This window comes from Panthera onca, chromosome D4 (genome assembly GCF_046562875.1).
Source record: "Panthera onca isolate mPanOnc1 chromosome D4, mPanOnc1 haplotype 2, whole genome shotgun sequence".
In the NCBI taxonomy this organism is placed as follows: domain Eukaryota; kingdom Metazoa; phylum Chordata; class Mammalia; order Carnivora; family Felidae; genus Panthera; species Panthera onca.
In genome coordinates this window covers 23,078,900-23,091,730 of record NC_138351.1, presented here as the reverse complement: position 1 = coordinate 23,091,730, position 12,831 = coordinate 23,078,900, and the positions used below count along the sequence as shown (strand labels likewise).

The following is a 12,831-nucleotide window of genomic DNA, read 5'->3' as shown; positions in this document are numbered from 1 at the left end:
ATGAAATGAAAGCTAGCAGAGCGAGAGGGTTGAGAGGGAGAGAGAGAGAGAGAGAGAGAGAGACTTGGAGAAGGAGAGGGGAGAGAGAGCCAGGGTAGAATGGTCTGTAACCATCTTAGCTGTCCTCTCAAAATAATGTCTTGGCACAGGCCATTCGAGAAGCATGATGAGGATAATAATCAGCTGTTGTTTTTAGATTCCTTTTAGTTTTATTGTGGAATAATTTAATTAAAATACATTTTTATGACCATTTTATGGCCTCTGTCTTCTCTCTCCACTGCTGTAATTTCCTGGAAAGGAGATGTATGACATCCTGTGGGCATCCCCGGTAGCTTTTCGATCATCAATCCCTATCTTCTGAGTTAGTTTCATTCTGCCAAAGGAATCCTGTCCTTAGCATTCTTGTCACTGAAGATGAGTGGTCTGATTATCTGATGTACTGCACAGTTATGGGGAAAAAAATAGTTAACATTTCTTTTATCTCCTACTTGAGCATGGTAGGCTTAGAAAACAGAGACCTGGCAGTAATATATGTCTTTTATACACATGCCCTTCTTCTCTCCCAAGTGTGGAAGGCAGAATGATGCCCCCCTCCAACATGTCAGCATTCTAATCCTCAGAACCTGTAAATATGTTATCGTATGTGACAAAGGAGATATTGCATATGTGATTATCTGAGAACCTTGAGATGGGAAATAACCCTGGATGCTACAGGTGGATCCGCTGTAATCATAGGGTCCTTAAAAGTGGCAGGAGTGAGGTCGGTAAAAGAGACATGATAGGGAACCAGAGTCAGATTTTGGGCTGCTAGCTTTGAAGATGGATGGAGGGGCCACAAGCCAAGGAGTGTGGGCTGCCTCTCGAAGGTGAAAGGCAGGGAAACAAATTGTTCCCTCAGAGCCTCCAGCAGAAACACAGCACTGCTGACACCATGATTTTAGCGCAGTGACACCCATGTCAGACTTTTAAACTACAGAACTGTAGAATCATAAAACTGTGTTGTTTTACAAGCCTCTGGTAACAGCAGCAATAGAAAGCTAATATACCAAATGCCCTTTCTGTGTATAGGCAGAAGCCTAAATTTATTAGCTTTTAATTGCATTATTTAATAACAGTCTCCCTAACCTCATGAGCCTTTGATTGCCATATTTTATATAATTGGAGATGCACTATTGGCAGCAGATTTCTCACTTCTCTGTACTTCCTTTCTAATCGATGCTGTTTTTAGAAACCAATTTTCAGTGGCAACATCCTTATACTTGGACATTTCCATTCCTATTTTTTCTCAAGTCTAATTTTAATTACATTTGTCAGTAGATAGAAGACCCAAGCCAGACAGGGCTTCATGAATTTTATAACAGTTGATGAAATAGGAGGGAACACTCTCCTTCCTTTTATATTTGGAAGATTTCTCTTCAGTTGAATGATAAGAGTGAAATCTAACAAAATCACCTTCATGTTTTACTGTGATGGTGAATATTCTGTGGCCAGTAATGTTCTCTAGAAAGGAAGCCACTTCTTTGGAGCAAATATTAGTGCCAAAGACAAGGAAAATCTTGGTATGATTCAGTCTGCAACTTCCTTAATTGGAAGCTACAAATCAGTGTGAACCTGGGGTTCACTTATAGAGACGTTAGTTTTTCAAGCACTTTATTTTACCTGTCATGCATTTTTTTTTCACACAGTCTCTATTGCTCTGTAACACACTGGAGTTAAACAGCTCTCATATAGGTTTCTTGGACACTCCCATGAAATGTATGGAAAAGTAAAAGAATTTGTGGCTGCCTTTTTTTCCTTTGGAGTTTTAATAGGGGTTTTGTTAAGGCTATGCAGGCTTTGGGTTAAGGCAGTGCCTGTGCTACAAGCTCAGTTGTGATAAACAGAGACAACAACACTCCAGTGAGGTCTTTGTACAGATCTAGCAAATGTCAGATGTCAGGCAATATTCTGTTGTTGTTGTTGTTTTGTTTTTTGTTTTTTGTTTTTTTTTTAGGTTCCTTGTTAGTGGGGCACTAAATTCCACTATGATTTTAGCTGTAAAATTTGTGGCAGTTGAGGGATGCCTGGGTGGCACAGTCAGATGAGCGTCCAACTTCAGCTCAGGTCATGATCTCACGGTCTAGTCCATGGGTTCAAGCCCCGCACTGGGCTCTGTGCTAACAGCTCAGAGCCTGGAGCCTGCTTCAGATTCTGTGTGTCCCTCTCTCTCTCTGCCCCTCCCCCACCGATGCTCTGTCTCTCTCTCTCTCTCAAAAATAACTAAACGTTAAAAAATTTTTTTAAATGTTGTGGCAGTTGATTGATTTTTAAGGGCAATATTCACATAGCATTAAATTTTCAGAGGATTGAATGGTATGATGGTATGATGGGTGATGATGCTGTGTGTGTGTGTGTGTGTGTGTGTGTGCGCGTGTGTGTGCGCGCGCGCGTGCGCGCGGGCTTCTGGGGTGGAGGGAGGAAGGGAGGGAGAGAGAATGAATAAGAGGAGACAAGCCTCAATGAGACACAAAATATTCTTTCCAAAGGAACCTGACATTAGTTCAAGGAAACACTTCCTAATTGGAAATCAAGGTATACCAAGTAAGAAGCAAACTGTTACAGTCTTTGAAAACTTGACATGGGAATGTCCTGCCATTCTGCGTTCTTCTTCCCTTCATTTTCCAACCCTTTTCTCATCCTCTGAGCTGTTCTTCCCCCTCTCCAGGAAGAGGACCTTGACTTCGCAAAGAAATTAAAAGCCTTTAACAAGACAATTTTGTTATCTCCTCAGAAACAACAAAGCATCTTCCTAATCGCAGACAAACTGTTTGCATTTCCTGTCCTTCTTCCTTCTCAGTACAAAGGAGGTGTCCTTGTTGCCTAACACTTTAACCCCTTTGGGCTTGCTCCAGAACTTCCCATCCTCATGTACTAAGTCTTTCCCTCTGAACTGGGTACTTTCCATCAACTTTTAAACATGCTTATCTCTGATTCTTTTAAGAATAACAAAAAGAATCTCCTCTCTTCAAATATGGCGTTCTCTTCTCTTCCCCTCTATAGCCACTTTCTTCAAATTGCTTCTCAGTTCACCTCCATTTGGCATTTGATCTCCTGACTCCACCAAAATTGCTCTCATTTATGTCATCAATAATGTCCATTTCACTAAATTGAATGGACACTTGCACTTTGCTTCTTCCTTACCGCTCAGCAGATTTGGACACATCCTCCTTCCCAAAACACTCTTTCCTTGAACTCTGTGGCACAACACTTTCTTTGCATTTCTCCTACTTATTTATTAATTCTTTTCCTACTTCTGTTTTAGGCTTAACCTCTGTACCTAATTGTTGGCTAAGGGAGTTACAGTTGCATTCTTGGCCCTCTTCCCTCTGTACCATTTCTTGCTCATACCTTCAATTACCATCTTTAAGTTGATGAATCCCAAATATCATTTTCCTAGCCCAGACTGTTCCTTTGTTTCACACCTGAATATCCATCTGCCTATTTGGCCCTTTCTCTTAAGTATCTCAAAATCACCTAAACCAAATATGTCCAAGAATATACTCACAATTATCTTGGTCTTTTTCAAGCAAATACCATCAGTAATGCTATCAGCAAATGATCTAATCTCTACTCACATATGGAAGCCAGGAGGTAGGAATCATCTTTGACAAATCCCTCTGATTTACTCCACCAGTCCCATTGAGCACTGAGTCCTGTTTTTTTTTTTTTTTATTTTTTCTAAAACTCACTCAAGTATATACACTACTCATCTCTATCAACTTCAATGTAGTCTAAGATACCATGGTAACTACCTCCCCTCCAGTGTGTTTTCTGTGACATAGCTAGAGTCATCTTTTCATAGCAAATCTGAATCTGTTACTTTCCAGGTTCAAAGCCTTTGATGGCCTACTCACTGCTCTATGGATTAAAAAAAATACGCTGTTTCACATGCCCTGTAGTATTTTGCATTCTCTAGTGTCAGTGTGTACCATATTTCCATCTTCTTTCGTTGGCTCCAGGCACATTGCCCTTCTCTCCGTTTCATATACATGTCATATTCCTCCAGCCACAGGGCTTTTGTACATGCTTATACACTCTTCTCCCATTCCCTGTTGAATTCCTACATATCAAGGATCATCTCTATTAACTTTCAATCACAACAAAATACCTTCTCAATATCAAACATACATTTGAATCTACCTAGTCCTCCTTCATTATAATGGAGATGTCCCTATTATTTAAAATTTTGAGGGCCATCTGGATGGCTCAGTTGGTTAAGCATCCAACTCTTGATTTCGGTTCAGGTCATGATCTCATGGTTGGGAGATGGAGCCCCATGTCAGATTCCATGCTGGACATGGTGCCTGGTTGGGATTTTCTCTCTCTCCCTCTCCTGCTGCCCCTCCCCTGCTTGCTCTCTCTCTCTTTCTCTCAAAAACAAACAACCCACTTTGAATTGTACCCCCTCTAGTTTGCAGCAGAACTTTTTCAGAAAAATCACTCTTGCTTTCTCTATTCCTGTGTATAGAGGTCTTTCCTGCTGTTCTAATCTGTGGGTTGCTTCATGATCTCCTACTAATTTCTAAACTCTGTCAACACATATTCAACCATTTTCCTATATTAAATTTATTTTATTGGAAATACTTTACTTTATTTATATTTTCCTGGTTAGACTTTGGCTGATACAATTTTTTAATATCAGGATTAGTCCCAGGAAACAAATTCTCAAGAACAAATTCTGAGCTTAGATTGCTTGCTTCTTTTAGCTTGAACACAGTGCAAAACTTTCAGGTGGAAAATGAGATACTATAATTAATCTATCTCATCAAGTGGCATTGCAATTACTTAAATTATAACCTGGTTTGTTTGCAGTGATGTGCCAGTTGAAAGCTAGGCTTAGGGAAAACAAGTAGCTCTTGTATCTAACTACAAAAATGAGATGGCTGTTTTTGACTGTGCTGGACTGCTTACAAAAAGAAAATGATAAGCTTTGAGCTTTAAACTCTTAGCTGAAGGGACACAGCCAGAGAATCAGAGAGCTGCTATAGCATTCTTAGAGTTTATTTATATCAGAAGTTTATTTATATCAAGGTTACAGATCAGAACTATGTACAATTTGCAGAGTTACCATGCAAGTTGAAAACACAGACCCGCCAATTTATTATGTTATCATTAAGGCATGAATTCTAAATGATAGATCTCTGAGAGTGTAGGGGGGATATTTGAGCAGATGCAGTTGAATTTGAGAACCATGAACAAACATGTCTGCAAAGTTTCATTACCAACAGATACAATTATGTCTAATGAAGGTAGTCTTCCTGGACTAAAAGAGCTTATAATTTTTTCACCTGAAAAAGTTGTCTTGAAAAGAGATGCATATTTTCCTTAAGACTCACCAGAAGCATATCTTATTGCTTCCAGATCTATTACCAGTTGACAGAAGACAAAAAAATTCAAAGCTGGCTTATAGGTGAGTCTGTAAAATATGCTGTAACCAGACAAAAATCATTGTTGCTGCATTCTAGAACCACTGAGGTAGCCCTTAAAAAGAGTCGTCAAAGAAAATCACATAAGTGGGATGAACTTCAGATAATACATCCGGTTATCTGTTTTACTTGTAAGTAGATATGTCCTGAGGTATGGATCTACGTTATCTTTTTAGCAATGGCTAACGCTTTGGCTATGTTGTTCAGGAACTCAGAACAAACACGATTATATGATGATCAACAATGAGGTTTAGAAGATATATAGAAAGACTCCCTGTAATAATATGTGCATATTTATGTTCCTGTGAGCACTCCTCAAAGGATATCCATGGAGAGGTATCTTGTAATATTCCAAGTGGATAAGTTGATGTTTTCTGTTGATGTCAGTCTCTTCTCTGAACTGCTCGGATGCTTGCTTTACAAACTGGCCTCTAGTGGTGGGAAAGGAAGCTTTGCATGGATCCAAAAACATGAGCTTCCCCTCATTAAAGTTGATATGGCTGCCTAGTTCCTAAGTACCTAACGTATCAACAGCAAAGGCCAATCCTGAGCCCCTCACTTGATACTATTACACTACCAGGGGTCAAGCTATCGATCTGGTAACAGTTTGATTATATTTCATTGCTTTTCCATCATAGGTTAGGGGCAGCAATCTGCACCTTCTAGGATACAGCTCAATTGGCTCATGGTTGTTTTACATGTTTAAGTATTTTATATGCACTACGATCATGGACTTAGTACTTTACTTATCATGATAGTATCCCATACAACATTGCTTTTGACTGAAGAAATTATTTTACATCAAAAGAAGTGCCCAAAAAATTAATTAGTTTTCTTTTTATATCTTTGCTTTCAGAAACAGATAGCCTGGGGTATCTGGGTGGCTCACTCAGTAGTTTAAGCCTCTGACTCTTGAACTCGGCTCAGGTCATGATCTCATAGTTCATGAGTTCAAGCCCTGTGTCTGGCTCTGCACTGACAGAGTGGGGCCTGCTTGGGATTCTCTCTCTCTCTCTCTCTCTCCCTCTCTGTCTCTCTCTATGTCCCTCCCTCGCTCAGGCCCTCTCTTTCTCTCTCTCAAGATAAATAAATAAACTTAAAAAGAAAAGAGAAGCAGATAGTCTGATAAAATGGTGGACATTAACTGAAGATTCAGCATCGGCACTAGCTAGGAGACAGCATTCTGTGAGTTTAAGTTGTTCTCCTACAGGATACAGCATTTACTTTGAACCAATGACCAGCACATGACACTTTTTCTCTCACGGCTGGAATTTCCAAGGAGTATTATTCCAAAGGAGTATTATTTCCACCAGGGAACACAACCCCTGTTCCATTGGATTGGAGCTCTTTTTGCATCCTCATGCCATTGAGCCAGTAGTCAGAGGAAGGTGATTGGTTCTGGCTGGGTGATTAATTCTGATTGCCAAGGGTAATTAGGGTTGCTTCTACACAGTGGGGATAGGTAGAAACTCAGAACCTAGTTCTTAGATCCTGCACATTAGTGGATTCACTAAAGTGTCTCTTAGTAATTTCATGTCTAATAATAAATGTCAACGGAAAACAGTAGTAACCCAAGAATAGCAGAAAGCTGTATATGCAGACATTTCAGGAATGTTTGCAACACCCCACCAGTTAAAGAATCCTCACCAAAGTGATGACTTAGGGCTAAGGTAACACTGTGTTTGAAGAATATCAACGAGGAATGATAGAACAACTTTGGAAAAGACTTTGGCAGTTTTCTTAAACAGTTTATTGCTGATACACGATCCAGCCATTCCACTCCTCGATATTTACTCAAGATAAAAGGAAATATATGCCCATATGAGGACATGAATATGAATTTTCATGGCAACTTTTATTTGTGATAGCTCCAAACAGCACATAATGCAAATGTCCATCAACAGACGAATAGATAATATGTTTTTATCTATCTATATGTGTATAGGTATATATGCATATAAAATATATTACTACTCAACAATAAAAGATATTGCTGCACACAACAGCATGGATGAGTATCAAAATAACTTTGCTAGGTGAAGGAATCCATACAAAATACTCATGAGTCCTAACATTTATATAAAATTCATTGTGACAGAAAGATCAGTGGTTACTTGGGACTGGGGGGTGGGGGTGGGGAATAGGGAGAAACAGAAGAGAGGAATTTCAAAGGGACGTGAGGAAACTTTTGGCGGTGATGATTCCATTGGTATATTCATATGTCAAAATATATCGAATTGCATACTTTAAATAAATATATGCACCTTATTGTATATCAATTATGCCTCAGTAAAGCTGCCGTAAAAATATCAACCGTGGCCTCGTGATCAGTTATATGCTACGCATATTCACTATGTATACATTATCCTGTGGTTTCTTTTGTTTCATTTTCTCTACTGCTTTGTTTAAAAGATGTCAGTAGGAATTACTTTTAGAAAATTAGTTCATAGGTCACTGGGCTAGTGATGGCATGAAGGGGAGGATACTTTACTTCTATATGGACATGGTGATTGATGGGCCTTTACATCTCCTCTTTTGGGAAGTGGGTGAGAACATGTTTATTTTTTGCTGGACAGTTATTCTGTGGATTCTGTGGATAATATTCTGTGAAACAGGAGAGGGAAACTGTTATGATGTGAGAGCTAAATATGGGCAGAGAGGTGCAGTGAATGCTAAGAAGCAAAATAGGGGTGGACTGTGTAGGTCACAGATATTCATCTACCTTACTTTCCCTGCACTGCTCTGTGCACAGTAAAGACATTTCCCATATTTCCTTGTGTACCATCTTCTAGGTATGGTTGCCCAAGTGACAGTCTCAGGGGAAAACCAGAGGAAAAGGAAGAAGCCAGAATATTTCTTCTTTCTTCCCTCTATCTAGTGGCATCTTGAAGCAGGTGCATCTTCTCTCTGGTTCCTGGTCCTGCCGGGGAGTCCATCACTCTATCTTTTTAATTTTTTTTAATGTTTATTTATTTATGAAACAGAGAGAGACAGAGCATGAGTGGGGGATGGGCAGAGAGAGAGGGAGACACAACCTGAAGCAGGCTCCAGGCCCTGAGCTGGCAGCACAGAGTCCGACGCGGGGCTCGCACTCACAAACCGCGAGATCATGACCTGAGCCGAAGTCGGTCGCTCAACCGACTGAGCCACCCAGGCGCCCCTCTATCTTGTAGACCTACGAGGGGAAGCTGCTACTACGCTACTAGTGGTCCCAGTTCCAGCCAGACATCGTTGGCTTTCGGGTTCCTGTAACATCGCATAGTAATCTGCTGCTGTTGCTAATTTCTAGGTTGCCTCACTGCCCCAGATTTGGCTTTTTAACTTTCCCGTCACTATGTAAACAATGCCCTGTACTAAATTCTCTTTGTTTGAAAAATAACTCCTTTTGTTTGAAATACCTGGACCTGATTGATAGGAGAAGTGAAGAAGCTGGATAAACAAAGAGAACACAGGTTATTTCAATTTCAGCACAGGCTGTTATCCCAAGTGGTGTTGAGTAAACTTGTTAATCCTCTTTGATGTGGCATCAAGCTGAAGGTCCTTCTTGTCATCCAAGGCCCTCCCTAATATGGCTTCTTCCTGTCTCTTCAACTTTCCTTCTGATGACTGCGCACCTCACCCCGCAATTTAGCCATTCCGAACCACTTGCACTTCCCGGAGGGTTGTTGCACTCCATGCCTCTGCAAGCTCTGAAAAGCCACGACTTTTGAAATCTGACTTATTTTCTCAAGACTGAGTTCAAGTGCCTCTTGCAAATGTGACACCTCTGCTGACACATAGACAGAATGGGTGTCTCTGCTCTTTGTGACCTAATCTGTATTCCACATATTTACATGCATATTTACCCTGCAAAACACTGTCAGCTCCTCAAGGATAAGGAATTAGTCAGTTCTGTATCGTTGCTTATGGAAGACTATCAGGTATTTGCTGAACGAGTCACTGCATAAAGGATGGTGATGAGTAGTGTTTCTACTGGGTATTTCTTAAGTACCAGCCCATCATCTTCCTGGTAGCAAGGTAAACATTTTCAGCCATCAAAAGTGACTTGACAGCTGAAAATATCAAATAATAGCCTATGGCCACAGCCTGCCTTCTGTATAAAGAAGTAGAGCTCATTTGGAAGACATCTGTACATCACTTGGGCCCTCCAACTAGATCAAGAAAAATCTAACAGTCCGCCAGCAGCTTGCTTGTTTCATTGTGGCTTGTGTTCCAGCCCATAGCATATTGGCCACAATCCCAATGAACAAATGTTGATGAGATTGAAGGAGGGCAGGCTGTGAAAATGAAATAAACAATGGCCCTCTAACATGTTGGAATAAAGCATATTTAATGTCTTTGGAACTCACATTAACAATCATTCTAGATTATTGAGCAGACCTTCATTTTCTACTTACTGGAGTATTGCAATTGCCTTTGGGGGATTTAAGCTACTGTCCTGGCAAAACAGTTCAATCATGCTGGCCCCTTCAGTGATAGTGACATAACCACAGTTGTGCTCTCCAGGAATTTTTCCTCCTTTCTCCAAATCTAATGCATCATGAGTGTTTCTCTTGGGTAAGAGGTAAAAATGATTTGTAGAAACCTTTGAAGGCTGGGGGCCCAGTTTTCTACTATTTTAGTGATGATTTATACTTCTTTATGATCCTGAAATGCTATACTCTGAGAAGGTTTGCAATTTTGTGGTTCTGCTGGTTTCAAACCAACCAGCATTAAGCCTATTGCATTAGCAGGATGGATTTTCATCACCCTCGCCTCTCATCTCTAGCAGGCCAAGGCAGGGTTGCAGGTTGGAGAGACCTGCCCTCCCTCTTTTCTCCTCTCCTGTGCAAGCCACTCCAAGTAAAACACAAGTAAAAACTGCAGCCTGTCAGGCCTCTGATATTCATCAGCATTTCTGAGATCCAATTGAAAAGTATGTTTTGGCTTTGCCAGGGGGAGAATGGGTGAATGTCCGCTCATAACATTTCTAGTGTCTGGAAAGATCCAGTCTTGTGCCTGAGGCAAAGGGCATTAAAAAGAAGAGCTCTGCTGTCACCTGCTTCAAATTATTTTTGCCTGCAGCATATAAGAAAAGTGTCTGTGTTGAAGAGAGAGGAGACAGGGAAAGAACGTCTGCCTTTTCTCTCCAGGTAACCAAGAGAGCCAGGTGCATGTAATGTTTAGGAGACAAAACCTTTGCAACTAATATCAAGGGGTGATTGAGTGAGTTATTCTCACTAAGCTTTAAATGTCAAATACTGCTCTCTTCTATTTACTATTATTTTTTGACCCTGATCAAGCATGTTATTCTCAACATCAGTAACCCATACCTCAGGATAATCATAGGGGATTGGATTATACTATTGTTCTCCAAACTGTATTTCTTGAGGTAGGCATTATAGGGGATAAAAGGTTCAATTACAAATAAGTTTAAAAGCAAAGTCTTATTATATCCTCCTGTGTTTGTTTCCTATGGTACTATAAAAAAATTGTCACAAATTTAATGGCTTCAAACAACAAAGATTTATTTTCTTACAGTTCTGGGGGTCAGAAGTTCAAGATGGGTATAACTGGGCTAAAATCAAGGTGTTGGCAAGTTGTGTTTCCACCTAGAGGCTCTAGAGCAGGATTCATACCCTTGTCTTTTTCAGCTTTTAAACACATCCCTTGGATTGTGTCTTGGGCCATCTTATCTCTGCCCTCTATGTCTATCATCATATCATCACATCTCTTCTGACCCTTACATTCCTGTCTCTTTTTTGTAAGGACCCTTGTGATTACAGCCAGGCCCATTAGGATAATCCAGGACAGTCCCCCATCTCAGGACCCTTAATCACATCTGCAAAGTCCCTGTTGCCATGTAACATATTCACATGTTTGGGATTAAAATATGGGCATCTTGGGGGATTGTTATTCTGTCAACCACACTTTCACTCATTGAAACCAACAATACTTAATACCACATTAAGGATTCTGCAAAGTCTTGTAAGAAATTATGTTTTCTTTTGCTTAACTCAGAGGGTCCCAAACCTCTTTCCATTTTCTCTTTATTTCCAAGAACACCTGCTCTTATATGAGACACAGCTTAAGAAATGGAAGACTAAATAATTCGAGCTTTAAGAATTTAATATCTGTGGGGTTGCCTTGGAGGCTCAGTCAGTTGAACATCTGACTCTTGATTTTGGCTCAGGTCATGATCTCACAGTTTTATGAGTTCAAGCCTCATGTCGGGCTCTGTGCTGACAGCACAGAGCCTGCCTGGGATTCTCCCTCTCCCTGTCTCTCTCTGCCCTTCCCCTGCTCACACTCTCTCTGTTTCTCTCAAAATAAATAAATAAACTTAAAAAAAAAAAAGAATTAAAACCTATGATATTATTGCCACATTTCAATCCTTTCTTGGGTTAATGGGACAGGCTCAAAATGGGCTCAAAATGGGCTCTGTCACTCTTTTTATATGAGGGAACTTGGGCAAACCATATACTTACAGAACCTCAGTCTCTTCCGCTCTGAAATGGAGATAAGGATGAACTGCTTTGCTGGATTGCTATGTGGATTTGAGGCAATGATATGTGAGAAATTTCCATATAAATTATAGAAAGTCAAATAATGTAAGTTTCAATTTCCTAGGATAAATAAGCTGCCATATAATAACGTTGCAACCAAATTTTCATCATAATTTTCTCCATCTACCTCCCTCATACAATTGATTAGTTATAATAACTTTTGTTTTGAGATATTCTAGAAGCTTTGGATATTCTTGATTGTTGTTTTTCATTATGGTACTTTTTAAATCTAGGAACCAGGAATCTGTGATATACGGAATACTTATGTGTGTTGAATCATCTTATCCTTGTGACTAATTTGGGGGGATTATTTGAAAAGTGTTTTTTATTCCTGATTTCATGAACCATGCTCACTCCTAGGCTTTCTCTTATTCTTGTTGGTGTCTACCCATAGACTACAAATGAGTTTTAAATGGATTATAAGTGAGTTATTAAATTATCTAGTGGTTAGGATAACCTTCAGTCATGTTCATTTCTTTTTTGAGTGTGTGGTAGTAATTTTGATTGTTTGCAAATGTCTTCTCCTTCCACACATGTGGTAAGCTGGTAGTTCCCCATCCCCTGTGAACTTAGGCAGAATATACACAGCTTGCTTTGGCCAATACAGTGTGAGTAGAGGAAACCTCTGTCCCCTCCAGGTGGGAGCTTTTAAGAGCCATTGTGCAAGTCAGCATCTTCCGATTGGCTTAGAGCCTGCTTGACCATACGTGCAAGGTGGTGCTCTCTCAGCCCATATCTCCAAAGGATTATGAGAAAGAGTTTTGTCTGTTGACCCACTTGGGACTTGGAGGTGTATGGAAAATAAATTTTCATTGGGTTAT

At 40.1% G+C, this 12,831-nt stretch overlaps 1 long non-coding RNA gene across 22 annotated transcripts in view; it reads left to right on the top strand.

The window, feature by feature from the left end:
- Positions 1-12,831, top strand: part of LOC132663585 (uncharacterized) — a 553,467-nt gene that overhangs the window by 330,541 nt on the left and 210,095 nt on the right. For all 22 annotated transcript variants that reach the window (XR_013551829.2, XR_013551842.2, XR_013551839.2 and 19 more), the window contains one exon: positions 5,401-5,449. This is a non-coding gene — a long non-coding RNA (uncharacterized LOC132663585). The remainder of the gene's footprint in view (positions 1-5,400; positions 5,450-12,831) is intronic.